The 23,487-nt window shown below is 28.2% G+C and overlaps 1 protein-coding gene and 1 long non-coding RNA gene across 2 annotated transcripts in view; both read right to left on the bottom strand.

Moving 5' to 3' along the window:
• Nucleotides 1-23,487, bottom strand: part of LOC141898392 (uncharacterized) — a 141,766-nt gene that overhangs the window by 6,541 nt on the left and 111,738 nt on the right. The gene's annotated exons all lie outside the window — the stretch shown is intronic.
• LOC141898393 (uncharacterized) lies at nucleotides 18,070-20,707 on the bottom strand. Its single transcript, XR_012618552.1, has 3 exons — nucleotides 19,091-20,707; nucleotides 18,934-19,007; nucleotides 18,070-18,707 (listed from the first exon to the last, which is right to left on the bottom strand). It is a non-coding gene; the product is annotated as an uncharacterized LOC141898393 (long non-coding RNA).

The following is a 23,487-nucleotide window of genomic DNA, read 5'->3' as shown; positions in this document are numbered from 1 at the left end:
CAAAATATAATAAGTTAACTAAATCAAAACCAATTGATGAAAATAATGTATCATATTATAAAGAACCAGATATTGAAGCATCGAGTTATATTAAACTACCATTTAAAACTAATGCTGTAATAAATGTACAAAAATTTGATGATAAATGTTTTCTATGGACAATTATAAGTTGCTTACATCCAACAGAAGATATTGCACATAGTTTTAGATTAACACATTATAAACCATTTGAAAATAATTATAAGATAGATAAGTATCCTGTTAGAATTAAAAATACCCCAAAAATAGAAAGAGATAATAATTTAAGAATAAATGTATTTGATTTAATCAAATTACCAAATACAAAACGTAACAATATAAAACATTATACATTAGAACCTTTATACCTATCAAAAGATTATGATTCAAATGATATATTACATTATGAAAATCATTATATGTGGATTAAAAGAATTGATTTATTTTTTTAATCAGGAAATGATTTTGATAATAAAATATATCTATGTAGAAAATGTTTACATAAATTCAGAACTGAAAGTGCATTATTAAATCGTAAACAATGTGAAAATCATGATTATTGTAAATTAGTTTTACCAAATGAAAAAGATAAAATATTAGAATTAAAAAAAATATGATTACAAAAATAAAGTACCATTTGTTATATATGGAGATTTTGAATCATTAAATAAGGAACTAACTGATCAAGATAGAAAAGAAATATATTGTAAAAGAAAGAAATTAAATTCTAATGAAAATGATTTTTCAGATGAACCACCAAAAACAAATACTATTAAAAAGATTTATCAATCAGCTGCTGCTTTTGGATTATATATTAAATCTGATTATCCCGAACTAATTGAAAGTGAATATTATCATTATAGAAATGAAAATGTTATCAATCATTTTTGTGACTTATTAATTGAATATGAAATAAGATTTAGTAAATTATTGAATACAAATATAGAAATTATAATGACAGAAGAAGATAAAGAAGCATTTGAGTTTGCAGATAAATGTTATTATTGTGAAAAGATATTTAATTATAAAGATAAAAAAGTAAGAGACCATGATCATTTGAACGGAAAGTTTAGAGGCGCTGCGCATGAGAATTGTAACTTACAAGCTAAGAAAATTAACTTTGTACCAGTTATATTTCATAATCTATCAGGATATGATGCACATTTATTCATCAAACAGTTACGCCATAAAATAGAAGGAATTAATAATGAAATAGAAAGATTAAATTCAAATAGATCAAAAGATAAAATGCCAACTTATAAATTTAAAATGTTAGCTAAAACATCTGAGAATTATATATCATTCCAATTTGGTTGCCTAAGATTTATAGATTCATATAGATTTTTAGGTAGTTCATTAGATAACTTATCAAAATCATTAGTTGATGATGAATTAAAAATATTAAAGCAACATTATCCAAATAATGATGATTTCCAATTAATGAGATATAAAGGCGCAATTCCATATTCTTTCTATAAAAATCATAATGATTTTTACATAACTGAATTATTAAAAGAACAATTCTATGATGAATTAAAAAATGAATATGTTAAAGATGAAGTATATAATAGAACATTGAATATTTGGAATCATTTCAAAATAGAAAATCATGGGCAATTAGTAGATTTATATTTAAAATCAGATGTATTATTATTAACTGATATATTTGAAAGGTTTAGAGATGTAAACCTAAAATATTTTAATATTGATCCTTGTCATTGTTATTCTAGCCCAGGTTTAACATGGGATTGTGGATTAAAATTTACAGATATAAAAATGGATTTGTTAACAAATATAGATCAATTATTATTATTTGAAAAATCTATAAGAGGAGGAGTTTCAGGTGTATTAGGTGATAGATATTTCAATGTAAATGATAACCCTGGATATAAGTTATTATATATAGATGCAAATAATTTGTATGGATGGGCAATGATGGAACCACAACCTTATGGAGTATTTGAAATAAGTGAAGTTTTACAACATGAAAATAATGACAAATTTGATTGGAAGAAAAGGATTCTAGATATTGCAGATGATTCAGATACTCGTTGCTTTTTTGTTGTAGATTTAGAATATCCTGAACATATTAAATTTAAATCTAGAAATCTAGCATACTGTCCCGAACATAAAACTTTAACACATGAAGAATTATCAAATTATCAAAAAAGAATTAAACCCGAAAATCATATTCATACAGAAAAGTTAATGGTAACTCAGGAAGATAAATATAATTATGTAGTACATTATAGAATGTTAAAGTTTTATCTAAAACAAGGAATGATCCTAAAAAAATACATAGATATATTTCATTTAGTCAATCTAAGTGGTTAGAAAAATATATAGATTTTAACACCAAACAGAGAACTGAAGCTAAAACTGATTTCGAGAAAGATTTCTTCAAGTTAATGAACAATGCATTCTATGGTAAGACTTGTGAAAATATCAGAAATAGAAATGATATTGAGTTAGTTAGTAATGGTAAAAGGATAAGGCATTTACAAACATATCCTAAATTTATAGGTAACAGAATATTTGAATTTAGCTGCAGTTAAGATGAGAAGAACTTCAATGAAATTTAATAAACCAATCTATGTTGGTGCTTCAGTTTTAGAAATATCAAAGCTATTAATGTATGAATTCTATTATAATGTATTACAACCACTTTTTGGAGAAAAACATATAGAAATATTATATTTTGATACAGATTCTTACATATTAAAGATAAAAACTAATAACATAACAGATGATTTAAAAACATTAAAACATCATTTTGATTTCAGTAATTATCCTAAAAATCATGAATTGTTCAGCAATGATAATAAAAAAGTTCCTGGTAATTTCAAAGATGAATTAGGTGGTGAAGAAATGATTGAATTCATTGGTATTACATCTAAAATGTATTCATATAAAACTAAAGAACATGAAGCTAAAAAGTTAAAAGGAATAACCAAAAGTGTAGTAGAAAAGAATATTCATTTCAAAGATTACATCAATTGTATATTCAATGAAGAAGTTAGAAAACATAAGATGAGATGTTTAAGATCTGAAGATCATGAAATGTTTATTGAAGAAATTGAAAAGATAAGTCTAAACCCATTTGATGATAAAAGATATATTTTAGATGATGGAATTCATACAGTTGCTTATGGTTGTAATTTAGATGAATACTTAAAATTTAAAAGAGAAGAAACAAAAGAAAATGAGATTATGAAAAGAATTCTAACGTGTTTATCAAATTTTAATAAAAATATGTATTATAAATGGAGAGTAAACAAGCACACAGTGAGAACAACAAATTATTTTTAGATAGAATGAAAGATACTTCAAATGTCAAATCAGTAGATTATAAATTTAAGAAGTTAAAAGAATTAACAATCCATAAGAAATATCTAATTACAAATATTGATACAGTTACTAACAAATATGGAGATAAATTAGTTATAGACTTAGAATATGAAGGATTAAAAGGAAATACATATAAATTCAGAACATATTTACCAGATAGATTTCATAGATTACCAAGTGAAGATTTAGAAGAATTATGTTCTGGAGATTTCTATTTCGTATACAAAGGTAAGAATGAAAAAGGGCATCATGAAATAGATTTCGAATAAGAAAAATATGTAAAATAAATGGTAGAATTAAAAGAATACAGAATATTTGTTGATTCTAGAAAACTTACAAATTATAAATCTCATAATTTACTAGTACTATTAGATAGAGAATTTAAGAATTGTATAGATTTAAAATTAGTAAATATAAGTTTATGTAATTCTTTTTATAATATAACGAATAAAACTATTGAAGATAATACTTTTTTAATTCATATTAGAAATGTAAATAAATGGTTTCATCTAATTTTAAAACCAGGATTATATAGTTTAGAAACATTAGCTCAAGAAATTAATAGAAGAGCACGGTTGAAAATAAGAAAAGATGATAAATTTTTAATTAAATTTAATAAAAGTGATAGCACAAATAAAATTAAAATAAAGTTACATGATGAAAGTCAACATGCATTTATGGTAAAAAAAACCTATAGCTAAACTGTTAGGAATTGTACCAGATACTGTTACAGGAAACGTAGATGGTAATTCAAATTTAATGCCTTTTACACATTTTTATATTTATTGCAATTTAATTGATCCTACAAAAACATTTGAAGCAACTAAAGATACAATTTGTAATTCTAGTATATTAAATATTTTACCATTAAAAAATATTAAACAATTTGGAACGCAAATAAATTATAATTTAGCTGAATGTGATTTTAAACCTTGTATTCCTCAATTTAATAATTTTAAATTAGAAATAAGAAATCACAATGGATATTTAATTGATTTGAATAACTTTCCGGTAATTTATGAATTAGTTATAAGATGTAGAGTAATTTTTTTCACTATATAAATGAATATAACTGTTGGACCGAGTATATGTTTTGGGTTTGATTTTAAACGTGAGAAAGAAATGAAATTTAACATTAATGATGTAATTACACATATTAAAAATATTGCATTTTCTAATGAAACAACATTTGAGTATGAAAAAACAATAGATAAAGAAACTTTAATAAATGTAGAAAAGATTACTAATTTAATAAGAGAATCTTTTATCATCGATGATATTAAAAAAATAATAATTGAAATATATACAAATGAAACAAGTAATGAAATAAATGTTGAAATAATCATAAATAAGTTAACTAAATATTTTGATGATAGTAATTTTTTTGATAAATAAATGAGTGATAATAAGTGGATAATAACTGGATTATATAATGGCGCATTACTATCAGTGGGAATTGTTGGTTATTCAATGGTATTAAAAAAAGTATTTAAAATGGGAAGTGTTAATGCTGATAGATTTGATATTAATATTTTAAAATTGACATTAGCAGTTACTTTATCTAATTTAACTATTGATTATTTGGAAAAACAAAAATATATTCCTCCTATATAAATGCAAAATTATTTTACTAAATAAATGGCTTCTGCAGTTATAACTATTATAGGATCGGCAATTGTTAACGCTTTAGCATTTACTGGTGGCGGATATTTATTTAAGCATATTGATAAAAATGGTTCATTATCAGAACAAAAAAGACATAACTTAGCATTAGAGAAATACAATAAAGCAGCAGAAGAATATAGAGAAAAAAAACTATATGGATTATATTAACAAGGAATTATATGATCAGAAGATTTCACACAGAGATTTTCAATCAGTTGATGATGCAATGAGTTTATATAACGCGGTAACAAATAAAGAAAAATTACATCTATACAAACCTAAATTATCAGATTATTATACCCCAAGTAAAGAACAGAAGAAATATGAAATAATATGGATTTTAGGCGGAACTGTTATTGTTATATTTGTAGCGTATAGATTTACTAATTAGTAATTTTTTTTGCTTAATAAATGGATGATAATATTGATATTATTCCTCATGATATAAATAAAACTAAATCAAAAACATATTTAGAAAAACAAATATTAGAATTTGAAAGTGACTTAAAGATAACAAAGAAAAATATTTAAAAAGTAAAATCATATATTATTTGATTATAAGTGGTTCGGTAATAACATTTCTAGCAATATTCAGCCCATTAACAGCTTTAGCTATATCAATTGGTGTATTAGGGTTAAGTTCAAGTGTTTTAACTGGCATAAGTTCAAAATTGAATATACAAAGTAATAAAGAAAAAATTAAAAATAATATAAAGAAATTAATAAATTAGAGAATACACTAGATTATATAATAAGTTTAAATGGGCATATAACAGTTGAAGAACAAGATAAATTATTAAAAGAATTAGTTAATTATTAATTTTTTAATTATATAAATGGCAGATAGTTTTCCAAAAGCTTTCCAATATAATAAATCAATTAAATATTCCAGCAATAGATTTTAATAAAGATATTTCATATAGAAATGAAGTTTTAAATTCATTAATTGATTTATATATTTATGTTACTGAAAGTAATAATTTTCATGTAAATATGGAAAATATATTCAATGTTTATGAAATTAATTCTAAAAATTTAAATGAGGCAAAACAATGGTTATCAAAATCTAATATGAAGTATTGGCAGAATCAATTAAATTTTGCTGTTTATTGTGCAACAACAGGATGTGGAATTAGTTGGAATGATCATTTAAACAAACCAAGTTTACCATTAATATTATCACTCTTTAGATTTCATACATACTTTCAAATAAAATTAATATTAGATGAATTAGAATGTCCTTTACCAGGTTCAAAATATTTTAAAGAATTTAATAATAATATTAATTTATCTAAGTTTTATAAAATATCTAATGAATTTAATATTAATTCAAATAAAGATTTTAGAGCAAAAATTGGAACAATGGGTGGATAAGGAATATTATATACTAAAGAATTTGGAAAAATAATGACAAATTCAGATATAAGAACACTAAATTGGAATAAATTACCAAAAAATTATAATAATATACAACAACAAAACAATAATGGTTGGGTTTATTTCATTTTAGAAAATAGTGAAGGTTTTACTAAAGCTGGTATACAAAGAATAAATCAATCTATTAGAACTTATTTGATATGTATTTTAGGCGCGCAAGTTGAAACAAGATCACCAATAATTGGAAATGATAACACTTCATTCGATGCGCAGAAACAATTCAAAGTTTTATTTGAAGATTCAATTCATAATGATAAAAATAGATCGATTCCAGAAAACATTGCAAGATATCAACATTATTTAGATAAATCACATATTAGATTAAATTATTGCATAGGCCCTAATCTATTAATTATTTGTAATGATTTAGTATTAAAGATGGGAAATATAATTGGTTATAATAATCTATTTAAAACTGCAACAATAAATAATTCATTTGGATTAAATGATATAAATAAAAAGATTATTACTGATCCAAAATTAATGGAAGGTGAAAAAAATAAAAAACATATTCAATCAACAGAAACTAAAACTAATAATATTAAATTAAATAATGATTCTAAAATAAAAGATTACAATACATCAGAAAATATTAAAACTGATATTATTCAACATGATATAATTAAAACTGATAATGATAATAAATCCCATGAAAATGCTAAATTAGCTTTAACTTGTATAGGAATTGTAATCGGAGGAATATTATATTTTAAATCTTAATTTTTTTATTATATAAATGGATGATGATTCTGGATATAATATAAATGATAGAGGTACTAGACTTTTAGGACAAGATTTAAAATATTTAGATGGTGAATATTATTATCATTTGAATGGTGATTATTATATTAATATCTCTTATAAAAATCAAGACAAAATATTAGCAGATAGAATTAAAAAAATAAATATTAATAATGAAATAGAAAATGTAACACAAGAAGATGTAACACAAGAAGAAATATATCAAAATAAAAGAGTATTTAAACAAAGAATTAATGAATTATTTGAAACAATCAAAAATAATTTAGAAACAGAAACAACTTCTGGTAAACTTAAATCAAATAAAGTTCCAATTGAAAAACTTTTACCAAATGGATTACTTGATGCAACAGATCAAGAATTAGAAGATTTAAATATATTTTCTGATGAAGCAATTAGAGAAATTATTAGTATAAGAAATGAAGCTGATAAAATTGCACATGATAAAAGTATAAGAGATATTAAAATTAGAACTTTAGAAAAAGAATTAACTGATAAAAATAAAGAAATAGAACAATTAAAGTCTGATTTAGATCATCAAGTTATTGATGAAATAGAATATAGGCAAAAAGAATTACGTTTAGAAAAAGAAATTAATAATTTAAAAGATAATTTAGAAAGTACAGAAAGAAGAAATTAAATCATTATTAAAATCATATGATTATAATATTAATAGATTAAAAGGTATTTTTAAAAATTGGTTGATAAAACCAAATTCTGAAATATCATTGAAAGATAGAATAAAATTATTATTTAAGTTAGAAGGAATTACAATTCTTTCAATTCTAACAGCTGTAACTATGTTATTTACAACAATTGGTTTAGCAATATCAAATTCTTTAAAATCTACACCTACTCCCAATAAACCAGATAAACCCCCGAATGATAATAATTCTATACAAGATAAAGTTAAAGATGGTTTAAAGAAATTAGCAAAATATTTATGGGAACTATCTAAAAAATCTGCTGCAGCATTGCCCGGAGTTATTGCATCAATTGTTGGTTTTATATTGAAATCTGCAGGAAACATTATTAACTTTGCTGCTGAACATATTATTTTATTTTTAATTACAGTTGTAAGTGCAATTATTTTTGGGTTAGCAAACATGATAAAAAATAAATAATTAATTTTTTTGTTAAATAAATGAGTGGGAGTTATATCAATCCTTCTAAGAATCATAGAATATCTAATGCTATAAAAGCAGAAAGATCACATCATATAATTACTCATAACCCTTCTAATATTAATCCTGATGAAACTTTATATGTTAGAATTCCTCGATTAACACAAAATACTTTTTATGTTCCAAATAGTATTTATTTATCAGCCGATATAAAAGTAATCGGTAATAATAATAATTATGTTGTCGATAATGTTGGAAGATATTTGATTAAAAAATTAACAATAAAGATTGGTCCAGAAACAGTTTTCTCATTAGATGATTATAATCTATTTATGCATTATAAAGATTTATGGTTAACTAAAGAAAATAGAAATAATATGATATTTCAAGGAATCCAATCAGAAAACCAAAATAAATTAAGATCAGAAGCTAATAGCGCAATATTAACTAATGCTATAGATAAGTTGATAAAAAGTATATATGGAAGCAAATATAAAATTTCATTAGACTTTGAATTGATAAATAATAATGCACCTTTATATAAATACGCAATTCAAGAAGATGTTATATTCGAAATAACATTTGCTCCTGTTAATGAAATTGTAATATCTAGCGTTAATAAAGATATGGGTTATAAATTATCGAATATATGTTTAGAATATGATACAGTAACTGATGAAAATATTTCAAGTATAATTCAAACTCAATACAATCAAGGATTTTCATTATTATATGATTATATTGATAAATTAAAACCGTAACTATTAATGCAAATGATGAAATTATTAATGAGAATATTAACTTCCCAAGAAGATCTATTAAAGGTATGTTCATATTTTTTACCATTGCAACATATACTAATGGTGCAATAAATGTTGATAATTATTATAATCCTGAAATAACAAAAGTAGAAATAACTATCGAAGGAATAGCAAATAAAATATTTTGTCAAGGAATGAGAATGATTGATCAATGGCCAGAAATAAGAAAACATTTTATGAAAGAAAAAGTAAAATCATCCGAAAATTGTAAAATTAATCAAATTGATTATTATACAGGTAATAAATATGCATTATGGTTAGATTTTAGAACAACAGAGGATAATTCATTACATGGTTCTGGAAAAAAACTACAGAACACTAGAACTTCATGACAAAGAATAAAGGAATCAAAAATTTCAAAATGCACATTTATATTATATCTGACGCGCAATTAAATATTGTAAATTCTCAATTAAATAGTGTTATGTTTTAAGTGTTATGAAATATTAGAATTTTAACTTTAATAAAAAATCTTATATAAAATGGAAGGTGGAATATATGAAATACAAACTCCCAAGTGAAATGATATCAGATATATATTATATATTACCTTATGATGAATACAGTAAGTATTTTGGAGATTACTTTAATCAATTCAAATATAGAATAAGTAAAATAGATAAGAATATTGAAACTAAAATAGAAAATAATATTGAAACTAAAATAGAAGATAAGAATGATATTGAATATAAAATAGATGATATTGGATATAAAATAGAAGATAGTAATAATATTGAAACTAAAATAGAAGATGTAACAACATCTACATCTTATAATATACCCTCTACATATGATATTGAATCAAAAAAAGATTATTATAATGCAAAATATTGTGATGTATCTAAAAAATATATATCATATAAAAATTGGGCATCACATAAGAAATCAAAGAAACATATAGAAAAAGAAAAGAATAATAATGATAATAATATATCAGTTAGTAATATAAAAGATAATGTTAATACAATTGAAACAAATGATACCATAGATAATATAACAGATAATGTAATAAATAATGTTAACCCAATTGAAACTAATGATAATGATATAACAGATAATGAAATAATTGATGATTCTAAAAAACATTGTAACATTTGTAATTTAGATATTTCTAAAAGTAATTTTTCTAAACATAAAAAATCTCAAGCGCATATCGAAAATGAAAGGAAGTTAGAAGAACATGAAAAGAAATTAGAAGAAATAGAAAGAAATAAAACGTGCCAATATTGTAATAAAAAAATTGAACCTGTTGATGAAAATACTTATTATAAATCAAAATTACATCTAATTAATGTTTATAAAATGGTGAGTATGATACCATTGTTAAATAACCCAAATAAATATATCAAATATTTTAATCCTAAAACTAACCAATATTATATATTCTATAAGTTGTTATTTGATAAATTATTAGCTTATGCAGAAGATAATCCTGAACAAATATATAAATTATTATATTTCAGAAAAATAGATTTAAGTTATCTGATAAATAATTTTAGAAATCATTTTGATTTTGATTATGATGATTTTGATGAATACTTAGAAAAATTAAGAGAAAAAGCTAATATACCTACTAATTATTATGTTAAGATGGCTCGACTAAAATTAATAAATATACCTAATACTTTAGATGAATTAGATATAAACAGAGATGATTTTATAAATGTATTAGAAACAAAATTAGAATAATTATTATAAAACTAATTTATATATCTATGTACTAGACGTACGTAAGAATCTTGGTAACAATCCAAGAATCCAAGAAATCTTACTTTCTTACTCGTACGTCTAGTACATAGATATATATATATATAATAGTTTTCATAAAAATTAAAAACATAAAATTATTAATCAAAGTATAGAAATAGTTATAATATAATCTATTTTTATTTTTATTAAGAGAAAACATATAATTTACTCATTTTTATATAATTCATTTAATAATTTATATATCTATGTACTAGACGTACGAGTAAGAATCTAAGTATTCTTACTTTCTTAGCAAGAATCTTGGATTCTTACGTACGTCTAGTATATAGATATATAAATTAGTTTCTATAATATTTCAAATTAGGATTTTATTTTATAAATTTATATTCATAGGGAAATTGAAGCCTAAGTAATAATTTTGAACCTTTATTATTCTTTAATTTATTCATATATTCATCATGTAATTCAGTAGGTATAATATCATTTTCTTCTAATGATTGTTGCATAGATTTTTTGACGCCTTATAAAACGTTACCATTATGAAACCTAAACAATGTTAACCATTCAGCGTCATTTTACAAATGACAACCGTAAATCGATGTGCAAAACGTCACAGGTTTATGTGTACACATACAAGCTATTTGGCAAAATGTTATTGATAAAGATGTAGAATGGCTTTTGATTATATAATGACCTCTATTTGAACGTCGAAATGTTATATTGCATTGGATATCATGATAAGAGGTATTGTAATAGTAAAGGATGTATGATTATATCAGGAGCGGCAGGCATAAATAGAAATGATAAGTAAATCGGATTATTCGGTTAAATGGCGGATGTATACACGATTTGGAAGTCTGATATAAAAGTCAGACCCTGACATGGGGATGCTAGTGGAATGACGAAGCTATCTACGATCTGAGTAGGGCCGGCGTGAATTTCATCGGCGGCTACAAGCGGTCTTTATAAAAACATGTAAACAAATAATTTCAATATTCAAATGTTTTAGAAAATATGTTCGATATTAGGGGTATGCAGGTTTCATGAGATTAGCAATCTATAATAGCATAGCTGTCATATACAGCTCCGCGTCCACTGATGGCATAATACTTTATTGATCCTTATTACATTGAAATTCCGGGATGAAATTCCCTAATTCAATAAAGTTACAAATTTTAGAATAAGAAAATACAAAGTACAAGACACATGGGTTATTCATACAGAATAACATGAATAAGTTATTTAAAAGACGATGTCTACTTCAACCCAGACTCAAGTCTAGGATATTGAGTGACAGCCAAACTGGCTACTCGAAGTCATGATGAAGCAGACATCAGAAGAGCTCTTTCTTCAACCATGGAGGCAATGAAGTTGTAGACCAGCTTAGAGCAAGAGTGAATCGAAGTCGGTCACAAGTTGACAATTTTTTTTTAAATTAGACCAGTCGAAGACTGTATCATCTACCCAATCGCCAAATCTCATAATTCCCCAAATTTCTTAAAACTTCGATTTCAAATTTGCAATTCCACATTAGCTTATCCCAGAAATTCTACATTTCTTTGCAGGCGTCAAATAATTTATTACAGTTAATTTTCTTGTTTATCTTTGTTATAAAATAAAACTAGAAATCTTATATTATCCCTAAAGTCTTTAACAATTGCATTATATTTTTGATCTAAAAAAAACCCATGTTGTTATCCCAAAATGTCTCCCAGAGAAAGCTAAATAACATAACTCACTTTCTCTAACTTTTGAATCATGTAAATTTGCGCAATCATCTATAATGAACAAGAGCCCCAAGGGGCACAATGGCCAGCCTGTCAGATTTGCTTTTTATAAATGATGTAATCTGTGGGTTATATTTATCAATATACACTCCCTGCTCAATGTCATTTACATAGTACAATCGTGTGTTAACACAGACAGCAGGAGCGAATGTAATATAGAAATACTAAGTTATTGTATTGTTCAACGCCCCTGGTGGCCATATACAAAAACCAATGAGCTTGAAACTCACCAAGATCATAGACCATGTCATGAGCTACAACTTTCCAATTGATTGTGGTAGCAAAATATGCTTAAGTATCAAAATGATGTGGCAAAACTTTTTTTCCACCTATGAATGAGTACTGATGACCCCAAGATGGCCGCCAATTGCGTCATAATTGCCTGGTCAAAAATACCCTCTCGGATATAAAAGATCCTTTTCCAAAGAATACCCATTACAAATTGCAATGAAAAATGGCACTTCATTAGAAAGCTACAGGACTCAGAATTCAGGCCAAAATTAACATTTTTGGGAACAAAAAAGGTCACAGGACGGCCATCTTGAGTCCGATCGACCCAATTTTTCTCATGCGGATGGGCCCTTGGGGGATACAAATATATACGAATGATCAAGGTTATTGATAAAAGTGTCTTCAAAATTTCCCTCGAAAACTTCTAAAATGTGTAAAAAGTGCAGATTTTTGAACAACAATGGCTGCCAGTCGGCCATCTTGAATCTGACAGGGCCAGTTTTTGGCCTGAAGATGTGTCTAGGGTAGATACACGTATAAACCAAATATCAAGACATTACCTTGAAGCGTCTTCAAAACTTTGGAACTCTCACGAACTATCTAGATGGTTATCTCTCGACTCAATAGCTTCAAGACCCATCTCAAAACAACTTTGTTCCATGCAGCATACCATTAACTCTCGGAAAGCGAATTGGATTTAACATTTTTTTGGCAGAATAAAATTTGATTGAATTTGCAATTCGAGCACATGGCTAATTAGCATATCAAGTTCATACACTCGATTTGGGAAAAGAAATTTTTTGCGAACCTTGCGCAATTGTCAAGGATGAATTTTCTGTAGAGCAAATAAAAATTCCTCCCAAACACCAAATCAACTAAAGATTTCATAGAAATCGATCTTGAAATACGATTTTAAATCTTAAAATAAAACCCGGAAGTAAAACAATAGACGATACCGCGGGTCACGTGAACACCTGATTTCTGTAAACGAAATGTTGGTTGTGACAAAATTGTTCAGACGGTTTTAGGTGGTAATAAGTACGGAAACGTAATGACCATGGTCGACTTATTCGATGAAATCAGGCCTATGTGATATCCAAATTTTGACTTTTTTATTCTGCAGACCTCCCTGATATAGAAATAAAAAATTTTGGTGGTACGAATAGTGCAATCACAGCGCCGACGGCGACAGAGCCGTGTCAGAGATCGGCGGAGTGAAAATTGCGGAGGTGGACGAACACGAAGAAGTAGGCTATTGAGCTACTTGAATCGCGAAAACTCCTGGCGCGGCCCCGACGCTTTTCGTTGATTAAGTAGTACAAATATCAAGCAATGGGTTTTCACAATCTACCGCCGGTGTTTACCGGATTTAAATATCACTCCAAAATTCAAAGAAACCTCGAAATATCGAACCGCAACACTTTCGGTAGATATCCGCAGCTGCCCAACCGGGAAACTTATTTGTTGATAGCATCGATAGGATCCATCGTCTTCTCCCGTCAAGGGATTCGAACCCACTAAGCTAAAGCCGTGCCAGAATCGGGTCGGGCCAATCACAGCGCTTGTAACAAACCACATTAGGCTTCTGTGGAATTTCCCAGTAAATGGGCCAATCAGCGAACGCGGAAGTATTGTCGCGTGTTGATACATGACGTCATGCGCAAAAGCGCCAGTAATGAAATCACGATAATTCACGTGAACAGCTGCTGATATTTTTAGATAAACCAATCACAGGGAAGACACAACTTCCTGATTGGCTGATAAAAATTGAAATTTTCCCGATTTTATTTTCGTGAAAAATGCAGAAAACATTTTTATGAAAGCCTATTTCAAAATTCTGCTCGCTACGATTCCGAGAATGGATTACGCTTAAATACGTGATTTGTTCGAATATGCCCTCACTTGGCAAGCAAAAGAGCCTTTTGTGTGGAAACCATGTCATTTAAATTCGCTCCATTTGTATAGTAATAGGCTCAGCCTACGGCTGGCCTAATAATGTATTTGATCCTTTATAAGTATCAATTGCTATTTTAATACAATTATCTAAATTTTCTTTTACTGTTTTAGGATCTAATATAATAAACTTTTTCATCTTAACTATATCTCTATTATATGTTTTATTCATTTCATAAGTAGGACAAAATAATATTATATTATCAAAATGATTTTTATAAGTAGTTTCTAACAAGTCTAATATGAAATGTGTTTTACCACAGTTGGTTGCCCCAGTTATTAACATATTATGTGGTTCAAATATAAATAAATCTTTATTCATTTATTCTTTTAATTTTACTGGATAAAATCCATTCATTAAATTTATCATCATATCCTTTATATTTCACCAAAGAATACTTTTTTCCTTTAAGAGTTTTTGTTTTCAATACTTTTTCTATTTTGTATTCTATTTCATCTGGATTTGGTACAAGTGATAATTCTTGTTCATAGAAATAACCTAATATTTCTTCATCTTTTAGATCTTCTAATTTATAAACAAATGGTTTAGTTAATATTATCTTTTTAATCTTGAATATTTCTTCAGTAAAATTAGGGGTATAAACTTTATAAAATGTTTTTCTATATTTAGATATTCTAACGTGTTGTCCAATTTTAAATTTAGGTTCGCCGAAATCATGTGTAACAAACACACCATATAAATTATTCCAAACTATTTCTGAATTATCTTCTTTTCTAGCTTGTATAGGTTTCATATCTATAGAACTATGTTTAGAATTATTATAACCTTTCACTAAATCATCTAACACATCGATATATTTATATGTTTCATTAGCAGTAAAATATTTCCACATTCTAGTTTTCAATGTTTTATTAAATCTTTCTATAATAGATGCTTTTTTATCTGAGTGTGTTGAAAAATATTCTACATCGTTATCAGATAATAGTTTTTTGAAATGTTTGTTATAAAATTCCTTACCTTCATCAAATTGTATCTTATCTGGAATAGCTTCTTTAAATATTGATTTAAAAGCATTTATTACTTCTATACCAGTTTTATTTTTGATTGGAATTGACCATGCGTATCGACTGAATATGTCTATAACATTTAATATCCAGAAATATCCTTTGTTGTATTCTTCTAAGTTCTTCATGTCAATTAAATCAGCTTGCCATTGTTGATCGATATATGAAACCATAACTTTTCTTGTTAAATAAGTTTTATCCATTTTCTTGTGGATTTGATATGTTGGTTGATTTTGTAACCATGATTTTAACTCACTATATTTTATATTTTCTTTATCAGATTTAATTTTATCCCATAATTCTGAAACGCTAGAATATGATACTTCAGTTTCTGGGTTATAATATAACTCTCTTAAATATTGATCTTTTTTCATCATATTTTAATCCATTAATAATAATTTAGATTTAGTTTCAATGGCTTTATGATTTGACTTATTTTCTGGTACGATAGGTTTATTATCATTGGAATCATCTTTATCATCAGATTTGAATTTTGATTTATATATTACACCGGATAATATAATAATTGTGATTAACCCAATTGTAATATATGAGTAATTATTTCTTCCACTATTAGAAGAATTAGATGGATTATTATTTGAATTAATATCAGATAAAGTCTGTGATTCATTTATATCAGTTAATTTCTTTTTCTTAGCTTTTTTTAATTCTGAAGATCTTTTACCTAATTCTCTTGCCCATTTAATTTGTTTCTCGGATCTAGGCTTCTTCTTGACGCCATCACTGTGTGGGTGCCGTACGGAACCATCATCACTCATTTATTTTAGTTAATTTTTGTTCTGATTCATTTTCTGTTTCGACGTTTGGTTGTAGTACATCTGTTATAAAAATAATGGCTAGTTGAAGGTATGTAATTTTTAATATATTTTATTTGAATTCTATTTGATATCTCACTACTTTTGTTTATCTATTAGGAGGAGTAATTATAACTGTCCAGATAAGTCATTTCGGATCCTTGATATCAAATTCCTCAACGTATTGTTCATTATTCGGATTATTGTTCCATTGATCAATAAATTTCTTTGCCTTTGTTAACTGTTCTCAATATAACTGTAAATCTAGTTTATTAGATTTGATTTGATTTTCTTTCTTTTCAAGAAGTCTTAAATTTTTCCAATTCCAAATAGGTTTTTTATTGTATTCATCATTCATGTAACATTTAGATATCGGTAACACGTGATCAATATGAAAATAATCTCCATAATTATCTATATTCATTTGACTATCGAATTGAAATATAATCCATGATTTGAGAAATTCATCTGTACAACCCAACAAATTAGATAGTGTTTCTGAATGTGTTTCTTTGTTGAATAATTGTGTTAATCTAGATCTTAAGCATTGTTTCAATCTAAAATTAAGATCTGTTTGATATCTTTCTCTGATATATTCTGCCATATAATAATTATAATGTTCTATATTATCTTCTCGATATTGTTTGGTATATAGTTTAAAACAAGTTTTACAGCAATATTGAAAACCATCTTTGCTAATCTTACACTTACTAAATTCTGTTATAGCTAATTTATCTAATTCACACTTAGAACACTTCTTGTAATAGATATTTATGGCGCCGGTGTTATTTGTAATATTGATAGTTTGTGGTTATTCTGGTTCCATTTATTATACACATTTTTTTACTAAATTGGTTAATATTTTAGACTCCTCTTCCATTTCTTCGACCAACGTCATCCTTTTTCATTCCTCGCTGCTTTTGATAAGTCGTTTCGATTCCTTGATATCTAAATCATACCAATAGGCAAAACCGCTCTTATAGGAGCGTTTTTGCTTAATGCGCATGCGCTAATCATAATTATATATTCATTCTGTAAATTCTGTAAAATAGAAACAACCGACATAAAATATCAAAACGGGTTCGCATTAGGCAAAACCGCTCCTATAAGAGCGGTTATGCTTAATGCGCATGCGCTAATCATAATTGAAACGACTGAACATAGAACATTCACCAAGCAGATTTACACAATACATATACAAGTATATTCGGTCGTTGTATTGACAAGATTTATAGTTTCAACTAATACATCATTTGATTTATAATTCCAACCAGAACTTTTCAATTTCTGGATCATTGACAAGCATTTTTTCAATATCGTTTAAATATTTTACTATATCAGAAAATGACTTAAAAATAACTTAAAAATTGGAATCTTTTATATGTAATTAATCTCCCCCCTACGCTTCTTAATTTTCTTCCATACCCAGCACTAATACCTATATATTTTTTAACCCAAGAAGCCCAAGAAATCCCCGCAGTTTGTTTATTAAACATTAAAAATCCCTTATTTAAACAATCCCCGAAAATGATAAAATCCCATAAATGCTTTGCTTTTTTAAATAACCAGGTTCTATAATTTTTTTTCAATAAAACAGTTATTTCATCAAATGTTGTTACACCTTCTATTTCTTTAAAACTTACACCTGTTTCAATTGATAATTTTGATTTTAAAAACTCATTTAACTCATTTCCACTCATTTTCTTTTTAGTTTTTGTTCCTTTTAGTCTTAACAATATTTCTACATTGGTTGTTGGTCTTTTCGGTAATGATGTTACGCTTGATTGCAGGTTTTCTATTATTTTTTTCTAAAATTAATGTCATTTCTTGGTGGTAATATAAATGTTTTTTAACTTCTTCTAACGTTTCGCCGTCTATATCTAGAGATTCTTTTACTTCAACGCCCATTTCCATTGGTTCGTCTTCCTCCATTTCGGTTGGTTCGTCTTCCTCCATTTCGGTTGTCCTCTGAGAATCAAGAGTACTTCTTGATATGTAGGACATTTTATTCAACTAAAAAGATATCAGTGGTAGAATAGGAACTACGATATTAAATGATATAAATATTTTCAAGTCTATCGTTTCTAATTATTATAACTTATTATAGTTCAAGTTATTATCTATCTAACCTAAAAAAGAATTAACTGTATGAAGTTGTAGTTGTCAAAAGCACTTAAAGGTTTCATATTTAGTAACCCCTTTTCCCGGCTTCTTAATAACAACACAAAACAGTACTTACATTTAATTCAAGAACCGGAAACTATTAATTATTACGCAATAAACCCCATCTACTGTTATGGTAACTCTGGCTATCTAAAAGATATACAAAATACACTTAAATATATCTAAAGGTTTCATATTTAATATCCCTAATAACTACAAAAAACAGTACGTACATTTAGATTTAGAATTGTAAACTATAAACTCCTAATTTCGTTTCGAGAGATAGAATATCCTAAGCATTATGTTACAGCGTCTATTCAGTTCCAGTGCGATTTCTAGAATGAACACGTCTTCGATTATGACACGTCATCTAGTCCCGGTACACCTTCTAGAATGTTCTACGCGTTTGCAGTATTATGACATGTCATATCTATTCCACGGTTCATAGCCTCCAGGCCACACTTAATTCAAGTACTTTCAAGGACCTATTTCAACAAAATTCAAGTACTATTTTCTGAAAAATACCATACAAACACTAGTATTAAGGCGAATTTATTGCAATGAAAATTCCTTTATTGCAGAAATTTAAAAGAAGTACAAACGCAAATCATCATAAAGAAACATCCACGCGTAGCAGAGCACTTGATAACTTTGGAATCTTTCAGCTTTATTTTAAGAAAGATTTACTACATGTATCAGAAATTGATAACTTTAAAACAAGAAATCTGTGGGCCTTTCAACGGAACTACAGGTAGACCTCGCCATCAAAAAGCCATACTATCGAAAGCAAAAATAACAAAATTATACAAAATTAAATTACAGCTCATCGACCTATTTACAATCGATTAATTTGCTCCTTTTGAGTTTCGGTGGCTGAAATTACATCGGCCAACTCATGTGACTTGTCTTTAGCCGAATTTCTCATGGTCACAGTTTTTAAAATGAGCTCATGAGTTTCACTTTGTTTGCGAGATTTCACCTAGCTTCTGTTGAAATTGGTCTGCGTTGAATCCAACTTTCGTATGATTCATGCACCAACCAGGCGTCAGAGAAATGGCACTTTCCCATACTGGCCTATCTAATTTTTAATCCAACAAATTATGATGACCGGCTTAAACGTCTAAACGATAACAGCTTAACGCATAATCATGATCAGCTCGGGATACCCTGACATAAAAAATCACTTTTCGATAAAGCTCCAAAGATCGTCAAAATCAAGAACGGTCTTTATATTAATTTGAGGTCATTATTTACTACCAATAATCCATTTAGAATTATTTTGAAGTATTTTGTTTGTTTATTTCATCACAACGGCATTTGTATATACGCGGCGCGCGATAGCGGTAGTAACGCCACGTGTCTACTAATAGATTTGTATAACAAGCTCAATTTTACTAATTCATTTCTATACGTTATTCATCAATTATATATGTTACATACATCATATTGGACATAGTTTTAATCAGCGTTAGTTCAGCTTTCTAATTATGATGACAATTTCCTTGAATTATTATTTTTTAGAAAGTGTATTTCTTTCAAGTTACATCTAGTATAAAGCGTATATAACTTTATGACATCTGTCCTTTGTTTTAAAAGAGAGACGAACTGTCTGGACACATATTGTTCACAGCTCGACAAAACTAGTCGAGCAAATCTTTAAGACAATACGTTGATAATTACTCCAAATGTTTGGTGCTCACAAACTAACACAACACAGATCGCCAGGGTAACGAGACCCTTAGCCAATGAGATTTTGAGTATGTGCCCTGATCCAAGGGGAGGAGCCAAAACCATCAAGGTTGAGAACTGTCCGAAAATGGTCAGTTTCATCTGATGGTTCAATAAACTGACATTGCTTCTCCTCTCGGAATTTCAGGTAAGATCTAAACCTTATTATTTTTATATGTTCAGGCCTCTTTATAAAGTTTATTTTAATATTTGAGCTTGCGATATCCAAACCATAAATACGTATTATTATATTATTAATATGAAAATATTTATATATATTTATATGTAAGTTTAGCTAAACGATTGTATATTTAGTAAATTGATTAATTGTGATTTATATGAAATAGCTACATGTATTATTACATGCAGTTTCATCTGATGGTTCAATAAACTAACATTGCTTCTCCTCTCGGAATTTCAGGTGTTTACGTGTTTCTTTGGTTGTCGCTCTACTTAGCTAGATTTCCCCTATCACAAGTGATACTAAGAAAGTCACAAATATATTTACGACGTTACATTTGTATACGCATTGTCAGCAGTGAGCCACGTGCCTAATACATTTGTACTGTATATATACACAAGTCAGCAGTGTATACGAGTCTATAGCACCCTGACAGTACAGAGTCACAACACTCTGCGCGGGCGTATTGAAGTCAATACAACAAACTAATTGACAAAATTTGGACAATATAAAAAATTCAAGGACTTCCAATGATTTTTACTGAAATTTTGAAAATTCGAGCATTTTCAAGGCCTTGAAAACGCATTTTGTGATTCAAGCACTATTAAGCACTTTCCAGGATCGCTACGAACCCTGTATTCAGAGTTCCGGTACACCTTCTAGAATGTTCTACGCGTTTGCAGTATTATGACTCATATGTCTCAGCGTTATAGTAACGGCTGTGAGATTATTCTAGAATAATCCAATTATTTTGTAATACCAGCTGTTACACGAGGAGTCGCGCAATATGATTAAACGTTTCTATTCACTGAGAAAATCAATAATAAAGGCAACGTATCTTTATATAGAAATCAAATTATGTACAACAACCGAACATACTTGTAAATATATTATCTTTATCAAAATAGTCTTCACCTATATTTCCAATATGACTTTTAGATTTTAAATGTTCTTTATAATATCTTTTATCACTGAATGATTGATTACATGTATCACATTTATATGTTTCTTTTTCATTCTTTAATTCATCTAATTTAGTTTCTAATATATCATCTTTATATTCTAATTGACTGCTAAAAACTTCAACCGCTGCAAACGAATCCATCCACTCCTCGCACTTGCCATTGAAAGTCGTCACTTTCTTAAGTTCATTGAAACCTATGAAAGCCGCAGTGACGTGTTCAGAATAGTGTCCTTGCTGAAGGAATTAGGCAGAGAATCTTGGGAATTAGTAGAGTCGTCTGATATAATCAAGGTATGTGTAGAAAAGTATTCCAAGTTCTGTGATGATACCAAGAAAGGACTACATGGTGCAACAGCTCAATTCTGGTTTATGTACGTGGAATATATACACTGCTTCCACAGACTGGACAGGTCTATTCGAACTAATGAAGTTGAAGATTTCATTCAGGCTTTGTCACCAATTATCCACTTGTTCTTCATGACCAACCATGTTAACTACGCACGGTGGCTTACCTAATTCCAGATGGACTTGTTAAACATTGATAGTTCACATCCCGGATTGCTTGATCAGCTAGATCAAGGTGCCTTTTCTGTTAGACGTACATGCCATGAATTCAGTATGTTGCCTGTTGACCTCACACTCGAGCAAACAACAAATGCAGATGCTGCTTCTAGGTCAACAGGTTGTGCATCAATAACTAATAACTTTAGTGCTAGACTCCGCTGGAAGGTAACCAAAGCAAGCCGGGCATCAATCATTGAGAAGATGCAGGAAATGGTAGAAATTACATCAAAAGAAGATATCACAGCTGATCTGCGACAATCCAGACTGAAGCGAAATAATCTAGATCTCCAGAAATTGGTTGATCAGATTCAGAATACATTTGATCCATTCCAGGAAGTTCTCTTCAATTTGTACACTGGTAGACCTGCATCCGATGATGTTAAGGAATTCTTGTTAAAGGTTCCAGAAAAAGGAAAAGAAAGACACCAGAAATTTGTAAATGAATGTGTGGCGGATCCTAGTAGGTTTGAACAAGCTACCAGTAAAGTTAAGCTAGTCACCTTTAAGAAGGAGTGTGCGCGAAATGTCCGAGCCATCGATAAAAAGGTAGCTGAGCTTAGATGTACACGGGATTTGATGGGACGCCTGACAGTGATTGCAATGGACAAAAAGATTGACCTTCAGGATATCATGAGCTATCCTCTCACGCCTGTTCCTCTAAGCATGTGTTCGACTGATGGATCAATGGTGAAAACTGACAAGAGTACATTGTTTGCCGAGTTGGAAAAGAAAGTCCAGCCATCACAGCCGCAGTCAAAGAATGCAGTTATGGTTGATGGGAATTTCCTCCTCCATATGGTTGTAGCAAAGAAAGGAATGAGTTATGGCCAACTTGCCCGTGTAATTCTCATTCGAGTAACTGCTCTCTCCAGACATCGCGCGGAAGTCCTTTTTGACACTTACCAAGAACCGTCCATCAAAGGCTCTGAAAGATTACGCAGGAATGCAAGTGACTGAGAGTTTCTGATAACGGGACCAGAACAAAGGTGCCCTCTCAACCTCAATAAAGCATTGAAGTCAAATACATTCAACAGAGGCTACCACATTTCCTGGCTAACGAGTGGGAAAAAAATGAATACAGTGAAATTATTGGCAGTAAAGAGATCTACTTTGGATATGCTGAAACTTGCCATAAATATTTGGTTACTGCAGGACGCATTATCAGGAACACGGTTGAAAATTTGGTGTGCAAT

The sequence above is a fragment of the Tubulanus polymorphus genome, chromosome 2 (genome assembly GCF_964204645.1).
Source record: "Tubulanus polymorphus chromosome 2, tnTubPoly1.2, whole genome shotgun sequence".
Lineage (NCBI taxonomy): Eukaryota > Metazoa > Nemertea > Palaeonemertea > Tubulaniformes > Tubulanidae > Tubulanus > Tubulanus polymorphus.
This window is presented reverse-complemented; position numbering and strand designations above follow the sequence as displayed.